General features: G+C 37.1%; 1 protein-coding gene across 6 annotated transcripts in view; it reads left to right on the top strand.

Annotated features, from left to right (window-relative positions):
- ULK4 (unc-51 like kinase 4) overlaps window positions 1–20,023 on the top strand; it is a 722,036-nt gene that overhangs the window by 410,188 nt on the left and 291,825 nt on the right. The window lies entirely within an intron of this gene.

Genomic DNA, 20,023 nt, shown 5'->3' on the forward strand with positions numbered 1-20,023 from the left:
TGTATAAGTGCTCCTTTTTCTCCACATCCTTGCTAGCATCTCTTATTTTTTGACTTTTTAATAATAGCCATTCTGACTGGTGTTAGATGGTATTTCATTGTGGTTTGATTTGCATTTCTCTGATGATCAGTGATGTTAAGCATTTTTCATGTTTGTTGGTTTCATGTATGTCTTCCTTTAAAAGTGTCAGTTCATGTCCTTTGCCTACTTTGCCTACTTTGTAATGGGATTGCTTTTTTTTTTTTTGTACACTTATTTAAGTTCCTTATAGATGCTGGACATTAGGCCTTTGTCAGATGCATAGTTTGCAAAAATTTGTACTTTTGCATTTTTATTGAGTAGTTATGATCATAGTTTTACTAGAATGTGTGTGTTTGTATTTTTTTCAAATCAGTTTTGGGATTTACTTCTTAGTGTTACTTTTTTCAGAAGTCAATTTCTGTTTTTACCTATTAATTCTTTGTGCTTCATGAGTTTTTGTCCTTCTTTTTCTTGGTTCTTGAGTATGATGCTTAACTCTGATGCATGAATTTTCAAGTATTACCTTATTTATACCTTACTCGGAAATTCTAATCTGTCATGCTTTGATCATTTTTCTTTTCCATATATATTTCAGTTTTGGTGTATGTTCTCTCACTGAGTCTAGAGTTGCTTTGAAATGAAGGTATTTTTATGGTGAAAAGGGTTTTTTGTTTTATTAATTTTATTTCTACTTTTAAAATATATTTTTATTGATGCATAATATTTGTACACATTTATAGGGTACCTGTGATATTTTGATACATACATAGAATGTGTAATGATCAAATCAGGTATTTAGGATATTTATCACCCCGTTTCTTTGTGTTGGGAACATTTCAAATCTTCTCTTTTACCTACTTTGAAATACACAATATATTGTTGTTAACTGTAGGCACCATATGGTGATATCAACCACCAGAACTTATTCCTTCCATCTCGGTATATGTTTGTACCCATCAGTCTACCTCTGTGTATACTCCCGCCCACCAACACTTAACCTCCCATCCTCTGGTAACTATCATCCTACTTTCTACCTACATGAGATCAACTTTTTTAGATTGTACATATGAATGAGAACATCTGATACTTGTCTTTCTGTGCCTGGCTGGTTTCACGTAACATGGTGACTTCCACCCCCATCCATGTTGCTGCAAATGATATGATTTCATTCTCTTTTATGGCTGAATAGTATTCCATCATGTATAGATATTACGTTATCTTTATCCATTCATCTGTAGACTGAATATGATATCTGTACATAGATGGAATACTATTCGGTTGATTCCACATCTTGGCTGTGGTGGATAGTGCTGCAGTAGACAAAGAGGTGCAGGTATCCTTTTGATATACTGATTTCTTTTCCTTTGGATAAATACCCAGTAGTGGGATTGCTGGATCAAATGGTACTCCCGTGGAACTGCAGGTTATTATGTTACGTGAAATAAGCTAGGAATGGGAAGACAAACTTTACATGTTCTCAGTTATTTGAGGGAGCAAAAAATTAAAACAATTGAACTTACGGAGATAGAATAAAGGTTACGAGAGGCTGGGAATGGTAGTGGGTTTTGGTGGTGGGGGAAGTGGGGATGGCTAATGGTTACCAATAAAATAGTTAGAAAGAATGAATAAGACCTAGTATTTGCTAGCACAACAGGGTGGCTATAATAAAAAATAATTTAATTGTATATTTAAAAATAACTAAAAGAGTGTAATTGGATTTTTTATAACACAAAGGATAAATGCTTGATGGGATGGATGCCCCATTTACTCTGACATGGTTATTATGCATTGCATGCCTATATCAAAATATCTTATGTACCCCCCATAAATATATATACCTACTATGTATTCACACACAAAAAAGAAATCTCCTTATTTTTCATAATGGCTGTACTAATTGACATTCCTAACAACAGTGTATAAGAGTTCCCTCTTTGCATCCTCTCCAGCATCTGTTATTTTTTGTCATTTTGGTAATAGCCATTCTAACTGGAGTAAAAAGCATCTCATTGTGGGTTTGACTTGCATTTTCCTAATCATTAATGATGTTAAGCATTTTGTCATATACCTGTTGGCAGTTTTTATGTCTTCTTTTGAGAAGTGTCTATTTTAATTCTTTGCCTACTTTTTAATGGAATTATTATTGTTCTGTTGAGTTCCTTTTATATTTTGGGTATTAGTTCCTTGTCAGATGAATAGCTTGAAAATATTTTCTCCCATTCAAAAAGTTGTCTCTTTGGTCTGTAGATTGTTTTCTTTGCTATGTAGAAGCTTTTAAGTTTAATATAGTCCCATTTGTCTATTTTTGTTTTTGTTGCCGTGCTTCTGATGTCTTAGCCATAAAATCTTTGCCTAGACCAATGTCCTGAAGAATTATCTCTATATTTTTTTCTAGTAATATTATGGTTTCTGGTCTTATGGTTGAGTCTTTGATCTATCCTGAGTTGATTTTTGTATAAGGTGAGAGGTAACAGTTGAGTTTTATTCTTTTGCATATAAATATCCAATTTTCCCAGCACCATTTATTGAAGAAGGAGCCCTACCTCCATTGTATGTTTTTGGCATCATTGTTGAAAATCAGTTGGCTGTAAATACATGAATTTATATCTGGGATCTCAATTCTGCTCCATTGGTCTATATGTCTGATTTTATACCAATACCATGTTGTTTTGGTTACATAGCCTTGTAATGTGTTTTGAAGTCAGGTAGTATGATGCCTCCAACCTTTTCTGTTGTTGTTTTTATTTTTCTCCGGATTGCTTTGCGTATTTGGGCTCTTTTTGGGTTCCATATGAATTTAAGGATTTTTTTCTATTTCTGTAAAAAATAGCATCAGTACTTTGATAGGAATTGCTATGACTCAATATAGCTTTTGGCAGTGTGATCATTTTAACAATATTAATTCTTCTAACCCATGAGCATAGGGTGTTTTTCTATTTATTTTTGTCCTCCTCAATTCTGTAGTGTTTTGAAGTTTTCCTTTTAGAGGTATTTTACCTCCTTGGTTAAATTTATTCCTAGGTATTTTTTTAAGCTGTTGAAAGTGGGTTTGCCTTCTTGATTTTTTTCCTCAGCTAGTTTATTATTAGTGTATAAAAAGACTACTGATTTTTATGTGGTGATTTTTGTATTCTACTTTACTAAATTTATCAGATCCAAGAGTTTTTTGGTTGGAGTGTTTAGTTATTTTTAGATATAAGATTATATCATTAGCAGAGAGGGACATTTCAACTTCCTCTTTTCCTGTTTGGATGCTTTTTATTTCTTCTCTTGCTTGATTGCTCTGGCTAGGATTTCCAATTTTGTGTTGTATAGGAGTGGTGAAAGTGGGCATCCTTATCTTGTTCCAGTTCTTAGAGGAAAGGCTTTCAGCTTTCCACCATGCAGCATGATGTTAGCTGTTTGTTGTATTTGGCCTTTATTACTATATATTGAGGTATATTCCTTCAGTGCCTAGTTTGTTGAGAGTTTTTATCATGAAGAGATATTCAACCGTGTTAATACCTTTTCTGCATTCTTTGAGATGATCATGTTTTTTATCCTTCATTCTGTGAGACGATGTATCACATTTATTGATTTGCATATGTTGAACCATCTTTGCATCCCTGGAATAAATCCCACTTGGTCACAGTGTATTATCTTTTTGATGTTCTGTTGGATTCTTTTTGCTAGTGTTTTGTTGAAGATTTTTGTGTCTATGTTCATCAGGGCTATTGGCCTGTAGGGTTTTTTTGTAGTTGTGTTCTTATCTGGATTTGGTAATGCTGGCCTTGTAGATTGAGTTGGGGATAATTATCTTCTTTTTATTTCTTTGCAATATTTGGTGGAGAATTGGTATTAATTCTTCTTTGAAAGTCTGGTAGAATTGGGCAGTGAAGTGATCTAGTCCTGGACTTTTCTTTGCTGGAAGATTTATTATTATTATTGATTCAATCTCATTACTCATTATTGGTCTATTTAAGTTTTCTGTTTTTCCTGATTCAATCTTGGCAGTTGTATAGGCCTAGGAATTTGTCTATTTTCTCTAGGTTTTCCAGGTTGTTAGTGTATAGCTGCTCATAATCGTCTCTGATGATCTTTTGTATTTCTATAGCAACAGTTGTAATGTTTCCTTTTTCATTTCTGATTTTGTTTATTTGGATCATCTTCCTTTTTTTCTTGTTTAGTGTTGCTAGTGGTTTTTTATTTTATTTTTTCAAAAAAACAAACTTTTCCTTTTGTTGATCCTTTATACTTTTTTGCCTCTCTCTTTTTCTTTTTAGTTCTAATCTGATCTTTATTATTTCCTGCTACTAATTTTGGTTTTGGTTTGTCCTTGCTTTTCTGGTTTCTTTAGGTATGTTGTTAGATTGTTTATGTGAAATCTTTCTACTTTTTAATGTAGATGTGTTATTGCTATAAACTTCCCTCTTAGCACTGCTTTTGTTGTATCCCATACATTTTGCTATGTTGTATTTCAATTATCATTTGTTTCAGTAACTTTTTTTTTGTTTCCTCATTTCTTCACTGAACCAGTGGTCATTCAGGAGCAAATTTGTTTCCATGTATTTGTATAGTTTCCAACATTCTTTATGGTATTAATTTCTAGTTTTACTCCATTATGTTCTGAGAAAATAGTTGATATGATTTTGGTTTTTAAAAATTTGTTGAGACTTGTTTTGTGGCCTAACATTGTCTATCCTGGAGAATGTTTAATGTGCTGATGAGAAGAGCATATATTCTGCAGTTGTTGGATTAAATGTTCCGCAAATGTATGTTAGGTCCATTTGATCTAAAATACAGTTTAAATCCAGTGTTTTGTTGTTGATTTTTCTGTCTTGATTATCTGTCTAATGAGAGTGTTATGTCAAAATCCCCAACTATTGTATTAACATCTATTAAAATCTCTCCCCTTAGATCTAATACTTATTTATATATCTGGGTTCTGTGGCATTGGGTACATATACATTTAGAATTGTTATATCCTCTTGCTGAATTGATCTCTTTATCATTATGTAATGGTCTTGTTTCTTTTTAGTGTTTTGACTGTAGTGTTTTTGAGTGTATTTTATCTTATATAAATGTAGCTACTTTTGCTTGCTTTTGGTTTTTGTTCACGTGGGGTATCTTTTTCCATACCTTTACTTTAAGTTTATATGTATGTTTAGAGGTGAAATACATTTCTTGTAGGCAGCAAGATGCTTCATGGTTTTTAAAATTCATTCAGCTATGTGCCACATTTTCTTAATCCAGTCTATCATTGTTGGACATTTGGGTTGGTTCCAAGTCTTTGCTATTGTGAATAATGCCGCAATAAACATATGTGTGCATGTGTCTTTATAGCAGCATGATTTATAAAAAAATGATGAGTTCATGTCCTTTGTAGGGACATGGATGAAATTGGAAATCATCATTCTCAGTAAACTATCGCAAGAACAAAAAACCAAACACCGCATATTCTCACTCATAGGTGGGAATTGAACAATGAGAACACATGGACACAGGAAGGGGAACATCACACTTCAGGGACTGTTGTGGGGTGGGGGGAGGGGGGAGGGATAGCATTGGGAGATATACCTAATGCTAGATGACGAGTTGGTGGGTGCAGCGCACCAGCATGGCACATGTATACATATGTAACTTACTTGCACATTGCGTACATGTGCCATAAAACCTAAAGTATAATAATAATAATAATAATAATAATAATAATAATAAAAAAAGAAAAAAAAAGATTTCAAAGGAAAAAAAAAAAAGAAAAAAAAAATTCATTCAGCTAGTCTGTACCTTTTAAGTGGGGAGTTTAATCCATTTATATTCAAGGTTATTGTTGATAGGTAAGGACTTATTTCAGTCATTTTTAAATTTATCTTCTGGTTGTTTTGCATATCTTTTGTTTCTTTCTTTTTTATTGTTCACCGTAGTTAATAACTACTTAGGCTTTGTGTTTTGCTCGCATTTGAATTTTTTCTGCTTCTCATTTTTGTTTGCTCTACCAGTAGGTTTTATACTTTTGTGATGGTAAATATTGTCCTTTCCCTTTCATATGTAGGATTCCTCTAAGCATTTTTTGTGTGACTGGCCTAGTGGTGATGAGCTCTCTTAGTTTGTGTTTGTCTGCTAAAGATTTTATTTATCTTACATTTTGAAGAATAGGTTTGCTAGACATAGTATTCTTAGCTCACAGGGTTTTTGTTGTTTTCTTTTCTTTTTCTTAGCACTTCAAATATATCATCCAGTTGTCTCCTGACCTCTAGACTTTCTGCTGAGAGATCCAGTTAGGCTGATGGTCATTTCCTTATATGTGACTTGACACTTTTTTTTCTTACTATTTTTAGAATTCTTTCTTTTTCTTTGACTTTTGACAGTTTGACTATAATGTGCCTTAGAGAAGACCTTTTTGGGTTGTATCTGATTGGGAATATTTGAGCTTCCTATTTCTGGAGTCTAAAGATCTTGCAAGACTTAGGAATTTTTCAGCTATTATTTTATTACATAGATCTTCTATGCTGTTGCCTATCTCTTCTACTTCTGGAACACCAATAATTTGAATATTTGCTCTCTTTATGGTGTCTGATATATCAGAGAAGCTTTTTTGATGTTTTAAATTTTTATTATTTTTTATCTGACTGAGTTATTTCAATACCTTTCTTCAATTTCTAAAATTCTGTCTTCTGCTTTATATGGTCTGTTATTGAAGTTCTTGATTGAATTTTTGTTCCATTCATTTAATTCTTCAGTTCCAGATTTTCTGTTTGGTCCTCCTTAATGACAGCTGTCTCTTAATTCTCATTGATTTCATGAGTTGTTTTTCTGATTTGTTTTGTTCATCTGTATTCTCTTATATTTCACTGAGCCTCTTTAATATCATTAGTTTGAATTCTTTTTTACAAATACCTTTGATTTCTTTTTTGTTGGGATCTGTTACTAGAGAATTATTGTGTTCCTTTGGTGGTGTCATGTTTCTTTGCCTTTTCATTTCTCTTATGTCCTTATGTTGACATCTATGCATCTTGTGTAACAGGCACTTCTTCCTATTTTTCAGATTGGGTTTCTTAGGGGAAGACTTTTTTTCCTGTAGATGTATCTGTAGTGTTGGTTGAGTAGGGCACTTCAGCTTTGATTCAGGGTTCATGCAGTAGTGTAGTATCTGTATGATTTCTTTGGCTGCAGTCAGCATCAGTGGTATCTATGATTTCCTCTGTGGCTTAGGATGTGGTTGTTAATGGAGACAATGGTGATATTTTGCTGGGGGATGGAGATGCCAGCCAGCCTGTTCCTCAGGCCAGCCTGGTGGTGGTGGTGGTGGCGGCGGCAGTGACCTGAGGGTGCCTGTCTTTGGGTTCGTGGATGGTATAGGTGGGCACCAGTATTAGTGACTGTAGGTGGGTTAATTTATGGTCCTAAAGATGGCTTGCTCCGTTCTTGGCAGTGGCAGTAGTGGGCAGGGAGGGTGGGTGGGTCATTTTGCCTCTGGGTAGTGTACATGGCATCTGCAATGGCATTGTGGTGGCGAGCCAACTGTTGGGCTCCCATGTGGCATATGCTGATGCTAGCAGTGTTAATGATTTTCTGCACATGCCAGTCTCCATGCCCCCATGTGGTATGTGTGGGTGGATAGGGCAGGGTAATCACCAGGTCCTGAGACAGTGTGCTTGGGTGCTGGTGGCAGGTAGGCTATGTCTTTTGTCAGGGTTTCTGATGGTGTATGTGCTTGCTCAGGGTGATAGGTGGAGTGGGCCAGTCACCAGGCCCCCAAGCAGAATGTATGGGCACTGGGGATTGGGGTGGGCTGGGTCCTGTGTCAGGCCTCCTGATGTGTATGTGTGCCTGGGGCAACAGACATGTTGAGATGATCCCCAGGCCCTTGGGAGGTGTGTGTGGACACCTAGAGAGGTGACACCAGGTGAAGCAGGGCCTTCCTCAGACTTTCTAATGGTGCACATGGGCACAGGCTATGGTGGGTGGAGCAGGGCATTCCCCAGGTTCCTGTGTGGTATGCTCAGGTGGCAGCAGCAGTGGGCAAGATGAGCCTATCCTCAAGTCCTGGGTTGGTATCCCAAAAGACTGGTCCCTAGGCCCACTGAAGACACTTGCAAGTATACAGTAGCCCTGTTACTGTGGGGGTAGGGATGAGTGCAGGGTTGCTGTTGGTGGCAGCATCCCCAGGCAGCAGGCAGGTAACTCTCAGTCTCTGAGGAGTGCATGTTTTGGCTCCCTTTGTCCCAAGAGCAGCCTCCCTGGCTCACTGCAATGCTTGTTTTCATGGTATAGGACACTGCATGGGCTAGAGTGCTGGAAACTGGCCACGTTATGGTTCCAGCTGGTGTTGCATTGCTGCAAACCTCTGGGTGGATACTGAGGGATGTCAGCAGGACTGCAGGGACATAGAGATTTAGGGGCTGTTGGGCCCCAGGGCAGAATGCAGTATGGTGGGAGCTGGGTGCTCAGAATGCCATTCTGCAGCTGCTTGGGTTCTGGGAGAATGTGTGGGACCCAGTGTGAAATCCCTGTCTGGAGCAGTGCCATTGCCTGGACTCCAGGCAGCTCACTCTACTAGTCTCAGGGCCTGTAAGAGTGAAGGAGCTCTCCCATGGCTAGGGTTTGCAAGGGTCCACAGAGGGAATGTGGACCACTGGGATCTCTTACCTTTCCCTATACTGGGGAGCCTCTCTGGGCTCCAGGTTGATCCTGGCTGGGTGGCAGTGGCTGCCTCACTTCTCTTTCTGTGCCTCAGATGTTCCCTGTCCCTTCCCTGCTGAATTCTAATGTTCTCTCTTAGATGCTGTAATCAACACATGATTATCTCCTTACTGTTTTGGTCCTTCCTTGTGGAGGACATGTGTGCGTTTAGTCAGCCTTGAAATCCTCCCAGATATTTCTAGTTTTACTGCACTATGGTCAGCAAATGTTGGGAGTACCATTTCTACTTTTTAAAATTTATAGATGTTACCTTGAACCTACTCTGTGTTCAATTTTCATGATTTATAATATGCTCCTGAAAAGGTATGCATATTGGCTTTCACTTATGACAGTGACTGGTAGTAACATGCCCTCCCACTATCAGTGACAGTAAAACTCAGCAAAGTATGTGAAGCAACTGTTTTCAAGCAACCTGAAAACTGGAAATAAAGTTTTGAAAGTATTCATAGAAAAACTACTAATTACATCAAGGAGGGCAAGCAATACAAATGATAGCTGACCTCTTGTCAAAATCAGCAGAGGCCAGAAGAGCAGGAAAACATATTTTAACATAGACAGAATAGGGCTGTGGTCCTTGAGTGAAGTGAAACACTTGAGGTGAACCTTGTGTTCACTCTGGCTTTTTTTTTGGGAGGGGGCGGCTAGGGAGGGAAGTAGAATCTAAGTAGAAATAGAGGTCTTGTTGAGCTGGGAAGGAAGAGACCAGTGTTTAGGGATGTGAGCTAGTGAGGATTAACAGGGCAGAGTATAAGAGAGGAGTGAGTTTCATAGAGGAATAGGGCCTAGAAACCTACATCGGAGTTTTCCACAGGTTTTTGGTGAAGGCTGGGCTATACCTGCACAGAGCAAGATTACGTTAGGCCTCACAGATGTGGGGTACATGTTGCAAGGCTGAGAGCTGAACTGACATGATGATGAACAGTAATGAAAGATGTTGGAACCCAGCCTCACCACAGTGGCAATCCTTGCTATGCAGCTGAGTAAAGCTAAACTAGCCTGAAATTAAGGGCTACTACAGACCTACTTTAGAATATGGGTCATGCCCTAAAGTAAGGGCTAAGTCCTTGGTCTAAGGATTAAATCAATGTAGATCTGTCCTAACAGAATAAAACAGCATTTTGGGGTCAAAAGAGCCACCAAGAATTTAACTGCCCCCCAGAACAAAAATCAGTACCACTAAAAAGAAGGTGGCATAATCCAGATTCCCCACAACATATTATTCACAGTGACTAGCATAAACCAAAACTTAGGGGATACAGAAAGAATTTGAAGAATGTGACCCATAATAATAATAAAATGTCAGCTGAAACAAAACCCAATATTACCCAGATGTTGGAATTAACAGGTCAGAATTTTGAAAAAACTATTACAAATATATTCAAAGCCAAAAAGTAAAGATTATAAGTGAAGAGGTGAGGTAGAAAATCTCATCAGAGTAATGAATCTATAAAGAAGAACCATATAAAAGTCTTAAACTGCAAAGTTCAATATTTAAAACACAAAAATTACCTGGCTGGGCTTTTCAGCAGATTAAAAACCATAGAAGATTAATAGAAATTTTCCCATGTAAAAGACAGAGAAAGAAAAGATTTAAAAAAGTGAAAAAGCCTATGGGACAATTTCCAGGATTCTAATATATGTGTACTTGGAATCCCAGAAACAGAAGAGAGAGAATGGGGCAGAAAAAGAATTTAAAGAAGTAGTGGCCAAGATCTTCACAAATTTGGTAAAGCATATTAATCTACATATTTAGAAAGGTCAGAAAACCCTTGGGAGATTAAAAAGCAAACAAAATTCACCTAAGCACACGATAGTCAAACTCCTAAAAATTGGAGATGAAATCTTGAAAATATTCACAGAAAAATTATATATTACATAAAGGGTAATGAATAATACAAATGGTGGCTGACCTCTTGTCAGAAATAATGGAGGCCAGAGAAGCAGAAAACCATCTTTAAAGTGCCGAAAGAATATAAAGTTGCCAATCTATATTTTTATATCTCCAGAAAATGTCTTTTAAAATGAAGTTGAAATAAGGACACTTGAGATAAATTACAGCTAGGAAAATTTGTCACTGCAGGGAAATGCTAAATTAAGTTTTTCGGGCTAAAAGGAAGAGATACCAGATGAAAACTCAAACTCGAATTTGCCGTAAGAAATGAAGTGCACAAGAGAGCATGCAAGTGTGGTTAAATATGAAAGAATACCTTTTTTTTGTTACTCTGTAATTACCTAAAATAAAACAGACTAGGTAGGTTTCCAGAAAGGTGGATTGAGGACCTCCACAAATCTGCCCCACAATAAAACCAACAAAAATAGTGAGTAAATTGTGAAAATTAACATTCAGAATTCTGTAAATTACCAAGTTACCACAGGCTTGCAACAATACAAGGAGTGTTTATTCAAGAAAACTGATGAATCTCAGTAAGAACAGCGAGTTGGTGGCAGTGTAACTTAGTCTGACCCCATCCTCTCTTTCATACCTGCATGGTAGCCTTGAAAATTAGCAACTTCAAAAACACTGTAGAGGTCAAGTAGACTTGAAGCCTCTGAAATGGGCCAGTTGTATTTGGAACCCCCCACTAAAAATTTCACTCCCAGAGCATTGCCACAATTTGACCTGTCTCATACCTCCCTGGAAAAACCCTACTCATAGGTCATTGTCACTGTTTCACCTGAATTGGAGCTCATCTGAGGGGGACAGTCAATAGTACTGGCATTTATAGCAAACAATCATTGACAATTTTTAAACATCATAGCTGCTTGAAGTTGAGAGACCATCTGGAGCAAAGAAGAGTTTGTCAAGAAACTTAAAAGAAGTTTTAGGGAAGGAAATATCCACTGGAGACTTTGCAAAACTCTAATTTATTCCTGGGGAATACAGAAGGCTGTGTGCATGCATAGGGCTATACATATGATGAAGAAAGACCTGAAGGGGACCCAGTCTCTCTTCTGGCTGATGTTGAGGCCATGTGCAGAATTGTAAATTGCCTAAATATTGGAGGCATGCTCCAACACATATAAACAGCCCCTTGGCAAAGGGTGGAAGACTTACTGATTTAAGGCATTTAAGGAAATGTCTGGCCAGTTGTTAGCTGGCCACTGAGCTAAATTAATGGACCATTCTGTGGCCAAACTCTACAGGGAATATAGACTTTACAATATTAGCACAAAAGTGTCACTGAACAAACAACAATAAAATAGCAATAACAAAATATCCTCAGTGGGAGGATCTGATTTCCAGTGTTGACACATTATATCATCCAAGGTGTTCAGTTTTCAACAAAAAATCACAAAGCATGTCAAAAAGCCAAACTAGGAAAATATGGCCTATACACAGGAAAAAAGCAAGGCAAACTATTTCTGAAAGGACCAATATGTTGGATTTACTAGGCAGATTTTAAATCAATTATTATAAGTACGTGCAAAGAACTGCAGGAAACCATGTCTAAAGAATTAAAGGGAAGTGTAGAAATGATGTCACATCAAGTAGAGAATATAAAGAGACAGAAATTATCAAAATGAACCAAATGGAAATTCAGAAGTTGAACAGCAGAGTAACTGAAACGAACAATTCACTAAAGGGGGTCAGTGATGGATTTGAACTGGCAGAAAAGAGTCAGCTAATTTGAAAATAAGTCACCACTTTTGACCTCATAAAGATAAAAAGGATTATAAGGGCATACTATGAAAAAATGTATGCCAATAAATTAGATAACATAGATGAAATTTCTAGAAAGACAAACTGTTACAACTGACTGAAGAAGAAATTCCTACAATGATAGTCATAGTTCCCAGAAATATTAATGTATTTGCTCTTTGATCTACCCCACAAGAAAAATGAGCACTGTTAAATTGCTATACCCATACCACCATTCACAACACGTATATTAAATACATTTCAAGATTTGTTTGCAATTATTTTTACATATCCTACTAAGGGTGAGTAATTGTAGTGCTGTGTTTTTAAGTTACCTACGTTAATTCCCTGTATATGTAGTTAGGTTATCAGTTTGACATAGAGTTAGGTATTTTTCTGTTTTTAAAGTATTTAATCTCCTTTTAACTTTAGCTTACATTTTAAAGAATTAATTTTTGAACATGGGCATCATTAGCAGATGTTAAATCAGAACTACCTTCTGCTCAATTTTCACCTACATTCTTAATAAGCATTTTTGTTAGTTTCACATTAGGCTTTCTCTTTCTCTGCTATTTTTATCTCTCTTTTTTTGTTGTTGTTGTTGCAAAAGCAAACGAATGCATTTAGGTGTATTTGATTGCTTTATAGTATTCTGCACCTTGCTATTTTTCACTCCACATTAGCTGATTATACTGATTAGCTCTTTCTAATTTTTTTTTTTACTGCTGCACAGTACTCCATCGTGTGCATCTGAACCTAGGGTCTTCTCTGCATGGGGGTCCAGGTGTTTTCCAATATACTGACATTACAAATTCTGCAACAATAAATAGGTGGTTTTCCCCCAATATTACAAAAGAGAAGCTTGGAATTTTACCTATATGTGAAGTATCTGTGTCAAAGGTCAAATGTATATATCTTTGTGCTGGTTGGGGCCACATTTTCTTCTGTGAAAGTATTCCATTTAGCATTCCTATAAGCCTTGCACAGGAATGAGAGAACCTCATTTCCATAGCCGTCTCCACAACTCCTCAACTTCTTGTGAGGCTGTAAACATTTTTGCAATCTAGTAGGTAAAAACTTTTATATTAATGTAGTTTTATTTTGCACTTTTCTTATAATGTGCGAAATTAGGCTAAGGGCTATTTGTATGAAATGTCTGTTCATGTTCTCTGCCCATTTGCTACATTTTTTTTCTTGATTCTGAAAAAGAAATATTTATGTCAGTAAGGTTTGTTTTGTTTTGTTTCTGACTTCTTATGTCCAGATTTGCTATTGAGTTGCCTGATGCTTTTTTGAATCATGTCACTTTTTGGGTGGTTTGTTCTTTTTCTCCAAAAGCTTTACAAATGTGTTAATGTTCTTAAGTTTAACTAAAATTTGTTTGCTTGTGTGATTTTTCTTCTCTTCTGTTTGGCACTCTATGAGTCTTTTAAATGGAAATTTAATTTTTCTTAAATTATGGATAACTTATTACCATATTTCTTGAAGTACCTTCTTATCTATATGTATCATATTTTTCTTCAAAATTCTTATCTTCTGGTTTCATTTATTTAAACTATATTAATATTCTTTATTGTCTCTTGCTGCCTTCAAAAGTGTTCGTTTTTCCAGTTTAACAGTTAATTTTGCAGCAAAATCTGTTCCACGATTTTCTCATCTATTTTGTCTTTCACTTCAACAAATAAATTTCCTCTCTAATATTTCCATAAGCCTTCTTGTTCTCGGTTATACTGCTAATGTCTTCCCTTATTTCTCTAGGTATATTTATTCTACTATTTTAAATTCTTAGTTCACATTTCAGTAATTTTGTGTCAGATGATACCAATTGTTTTAGTCTGTGTTCTATTTTTCGAAGAGTTTTACTTCTCAGGCAGAGGTCTCTTTATAGCCCATGAGCTCCTACTCTCCTAGATATGGCGGCTCTGGTTTCTAAGAAGGTATTATATTTCAGAAAATGTGAAGCCAGAGCTACCATTTATGTTCAGTTTAAAAATAAGGGTATGTTTATGGGGAAAAGCAGGAAGGAGTCCCACTGAAGAATTTCCCAGACACTAGAGAAGACTGCTCATCTTTCCCTTCTGCAGCCACCTCACCAGTGTATTTCCTCTGGTCCCAGGTTTCACCTTAAAAACTCTCAGGGAGAACAGCTGTCAGATGAAGGATAAAGGGATGATGGTCCCAGCTTGTCTCCTCTGTCCCTCTCTGTTGTCGTCCACTCCTGGCCCCAACATAGATTGTGTACACCTCTGTCTGTAGAACATTAGCTCTGTGGTTTGAGCTGTTGCCATCCATTTCTGCAGCACTGAGAAGAGGCAGTGGCAGAACCTGAAAAGCTTTCTCTTGCATTTTCTCACTGCTTCCTCCAGCTCACACTGCCCTGTGCAGAAGCCATCCACCCCACGCTCACCCCAATGCGATACCGCTTTCAAATTTATGGGGGGGAGCCCTCCAAAACTCATACTGAAATTTCATCTCCAATGGGGTGGTGTTGATAGATACAGCCTATAAAAGGCAACTGGATTGTGAAGGCAGAGTTACTCATGTACCAATGAAATAATGAGTTATCATGGGAGGTGAACTGGTGGCTTCATGAGAAAAGAGACCTGAGCTAGCACAGGTCACGCTCAGCCCCTCTCCATGTGATGCCTTACGCTGCCTAGAGATGACCCAGAGAGACCCTCACATGAGGAAGACTCTCACCAGATGCACGCCCTTGAGCCTGGACTTCACAGCCTCCATAACTATAAGAAATAAAGTATTTTTCTTTATTAAAAAAAAAACAAAAAAAAGAAAAAATGAAGAGACTTACAACAAAGAGATTGGATTAATAATTAAAAACATCCCACAAAGGGTGTGACTACAAGCAGGCATAGTTCATTAAATACAAGAAGATAACCCAGAGGATTGTATTTGGAGATAACGTACTACAGTGTGTTCTCTAGCCCCTAATGATTCTGTCTCTTCCACACACAATACAACATTGTTCTAATATCCCCCCAGATCTCATCTTCTTACAGGATTGGTTTCAGGCTTCCTAATCAATTTAATCTAAATTAAATCTAGATATACATGAGGCTCCTTGGGTACATATCCTCAGGTGCATCTCCTTGAATATTGTTCCTTTCAATCTTGATGACATGTGAACTGAGGACACAAATCATCTGCTCCCTCACATTCCCGTACTATAATGATGAGACACAGAAAGAAGCACCACTATAGACACTTTCATTTAAAAAGTAGAAAAACAGAAGGCACCTAACAGTCACTGATCCATGGCAGCATTGAAAACTTGATGGGCAAGTTCTCTTTGTTCTAGGGGAAAAATATTACTTGCTTTGGGCAAAATTCTGCTCCTTGGGAATGCTTCTCTGTGGCTGTTCTTTATGCTCTCCAAACCTTCTTCCTTTTACATAAGAATGGCTCATAATTGTAGTTGAGTAGATTTCTCAGCCTGATTCCTGTCCATAGAAGATTGGGGAACCTTGAGACCTCTTTGCATTCTGAAAAGAATTGTCCCTATCAAACTGGAGTTGCATCTGATGATACAATTCAGTTAAAAACTTTGTTTTGCTACCATCAGAGAATACTATAAATACCTCTATGCAAATAAACTAGAAAATCTAGAAGTCATGGATAAATTCCAGGAAACATACAACCTCCCAAGTCTAAACCAGGAAGAAGTCAAATCCCTGAATGGACCAATAACAAGTTCTGAAATTGAGGCAATAATTAATAGCCTCCCAACAAAAAAAAGTCCAGGACCAGACGGATTCACAGCCGAATTCTACCAGAGGTAGAAGCAGGAGCTTGTACCATTCCTTCTGAAATTATTCCAAACAATAGAAAAAGAGAGAATCCTCCCTAACTCATTTTATGAGGCCAGCATCATCCTGATACCAAAACCTGGCAAAGACACAACAAAAAAAGAAAATTTCAGGTCAAAGAAGAACATTGATGCAAAAATCCTCAATAAAATACTGGCAAACCAAATCCAGCAGCACATCAAAAAGCTTACCGAACACAAGTTGGCTTCATCCCTGGGATGCAAGGCTGGTTCAACATACACAAATCAATAAACATAATAAACGTAATCGATCACATAAACAGAACCAATGACAAAAACCACATGATTATCTCAATAGATGCAGAAAAGGCCTTCAAGAAGATTCAACAGCCCTTCATGCTAAAAACTGTCAATAAATGAGGTATCAAAGGAACGTATCTCAAAATAATAAGAGCTATTTATGACAAACCCACAGCCAATATCATACTGAATGGGCAAAAACTGGAAGCATTCCCTTTGAAAACCAGCACAAGACAAGGATGCCCTCTCTCACCGCTCCTATTCAACATAATATTGGAAGTTCTGGCCAGGACAATCAGGCAAGAGAAAGAAATAAAGGGTATTCAAATAGGAAAAGAGAAAGTCAAACTGTCTCTGTTTGCAGATGACATGATAGTATATTTAGAAAACCACATCATCTCAGCCCAAAGTGTTGTTAAGCTGATAAGCAACTTCAGCAAAGTCTCAGGATACAAAATCAATGTGTAAAAATTACATGCGTTCCTGTACACCAATAACAGCCAAAATCATGAGTGAACTCCCATTCACAATTGCTACAAAGAGAATAAAATACCTGGGAATCCAGCTTGCAGGGATGTGAAGGTCCTCTTCAAGGAGAACTACAAACCACTGCGCAAGGTGGTGAGAGAGGACACAAACAAATGGAAAAACATTCCATGTTCATGGATAGGAAGAATCAATATCATGAAAATGGCCATACTGCTCAAAGTAATTTATAAATTCAATGCTATCCCCATCAAGCTACCATTGACTTTTTTCACAAAATTGGAAAAAACTACTTTAAATTTCATACAGGACCAGAAAAGAGCCCACATAGCCAAGACAATCCTAAGCAAAAAGAACAAAGCTGGAGGCATTATGCTACCTGACTTCAAACTATGCTACAAGGCTACAATAACGAAAACATCATGGTAATGGTACCAAAACAGATATATAGACCAATGGAACAGAACGGATGCCTCAGAAATAACACCACACATCTACAACCATCTGATCTTTGACAAACCTGACAAAAACTAGCAATGGGGAAAGGATTCCCTACTTAATAAATGGTGTTGGGAAAACTGGCTGGCCGTATGCAGAAAACTGAAACTGGACCCCTTCCTTACACCTTATACAAAAATTGATTCAGGATGGATTAAAGACTTCAATGTAAGACCTAAAACCATAAAAACCCTAGAAGAAAACCTGTGCAATACCATTCAGGACGTAAGCATGGGCAAAGACTTCATGACTAAAACAACAAAAACAATAGCAACAAAAGCCAAAATTGACAAATGGGATCTAATTAAACTAAAGAGCTGCTGCACACACCAAAAGAAACCATCATCAGAGTGAACAGGCAACCTACAGAATCGGAGAAAATTTTTGCACTCTATCCGTCTGACAAAGGGATAATGTCCAGAATCTTCAAAGAACTTAGCAAATTTACAAGAAAAAAACAACCCCATCAAAAAGTGGGCAAATGATAGGAACAGACACTTCTCAAAAGAAGACATTTATGCAGCCAACAAACATGAAAAAAGCTCATCGTTACTGGTCATAGAGAACTGCAAATCAAAACCACAATGAGATACCATCTTACGCCAGTTAGAATGGTGATCATTAAAAAGTCAGGAAACAACAGATGCTAGAGAGGATGTGGAGAAGTAGGAACACTTTTACACTGTTGGTGGGAGTGTAAATTAGTTCAGCCATTGTGGAGGACAGTGTGGTGATTCCTCAAGGATCTAGAACTAGAAATACCATTTGACCCAGCGATCCCATTACTGGGTATATACCCAAAGGATTATAAATCATTCTTCTATAAAGACACATGCACATGTATGTTTATTGTGGCACTATCCACAATAGCAAAGACTTTGAACCAACCCAAATGCCCATCAGTGATATACTAGATAAAGAAAATGTGGCACATATACAGCATAGAATACTATGCAGCCATAAAAAAGAATGAGTTCATGTCCTTTGGAGGGTCATGGACTAAGCTGGACGCCATCATTCTCTGCAAACTATCACAAGAACAGAAAACCAAACACCACATGTTCTCACTCATAAGTGGGAGTTGAACAATGAGAACGCATGGACACAGGGAGCAGAGCATCACACACTGGGGCCTGTCGGGGGATGAGGAATAGGGGAGGGATAGCATTAGGAGAAATATCTAATGTAGATGACGAGTTGATGGGTGCAGTGAACCACCAGGCAAATGTAACAAACCTGCACATTCTGCACTTGTACCCCAGAACTTAAAGTATAATAATAATAATAATAAATAAAAAACATTGTTTTCTGTAAATTACTGATTTTCATTCCATTAAACAAAAATCCTACCCTTAAATTTCTTCAAAATATTCTCCTCTAACTTTGGCTGACAATTGGGATACTGTGGAACAATGCCTTTAGGATTCTTAGTAGCCCTGTCGACTGGCTGAGCTAGTGGATGAGGAGTCAGATGCCTAAAACTGAGATGACAGAGGTTTCCATCTCCTGGCTCATGAAAGCAGGGGATTGTGTGACTGAGGTGGGATGGAGAACAAAAGTCCCAGAGGACAGGAGCTTAAGCAGTTGAGAGGTGAGGCGTGGAAGGATTTGTCTGTAATGTGATGTAAGTAGCTACTGAAATTTTGTGTTCAGTGGTTAGAGTCAGAGTTCTGAAATATACAGGTGGATTTACCATGAAGCCAATGAAGCTTTAAGTGTCAGGGTACTTATTTACACAGGGGCAATTTAACATTCATAATTTTATTTTATTTTTTTTTACCATAGTCTATCCCTGTTCCCCAACTGTATATGCTTCAGTTTTCACAAAACCTGGACACATTCTAGATTTTATAGAGTGAAGTAGAAACCACACAAATGATTATGGTAGTAGTGTTAAGAGAGTAGTAGGGTAACAGTGAGCTTCAGAAAATAAGGTGGAGGGATTTCATAGTCTGAGGATGAAGACAACTTGGGGAGAGCAAGTAGGTGGTACAGAGTAGTGATCGGAGATTCAGTAAATGTAGCCTGCTGTCGGCTGCTTCTTTTTACAAATACAGTTTTCTTGGAACATAGACATGTCCACTCATTTGTGTATTGATTATGGCTGATTTTATGCTATAATGGCAATATTAAATATTTGAAATGAAGACTGCATGGCACACAAAGCTTAAAATACAGTTGACCCTTGAACAACATGGTTTGAACTGCATGATTCCACTTATATGTGGATTTGTTTCTATAAATATGTCAGATGAATTTTAGGAGATTTATGAGAACTTGTAAAAACTCACAAACAAACCACATAGCCTAGAAATACTAAAAAAAAAAAAAATAAGAAAAAGATATGTCATGAAAGCATAAAATCTGTCCATACTAGTCTATTTTTTCATTGACTACCATAAAATATGTACAAATCTAAAATTTGTATCTATCTTAAATAAAATGTATAAAAATAGATAAAAAGTTGAAATTTATCAAAACTCATGCATACACATGCTTATAGACCATACACAGCATCATTTTCTCCATAAATGTCACAAAGGACATTTATGGGGAGAAATATAAACAAATGTAAAAATGCAGTATTAAATCATAACTGCATAAAATTAACT

The sequence above is a fragment of the Pongo pygmaeus genome, chromosome 2 (assembly GCF_028885625.2).
Source record: "Pongo pygmaeus isolate AG05252 chromosome 2, NHGRI_mPonPyg2-v2.0_pri, whole genome shotgun sequence".
NCBI lineage: Eukaryota > Metazoa > Chordata > Mammalia > Primates > Hominidae > Pongo > Pongo pygmaeus.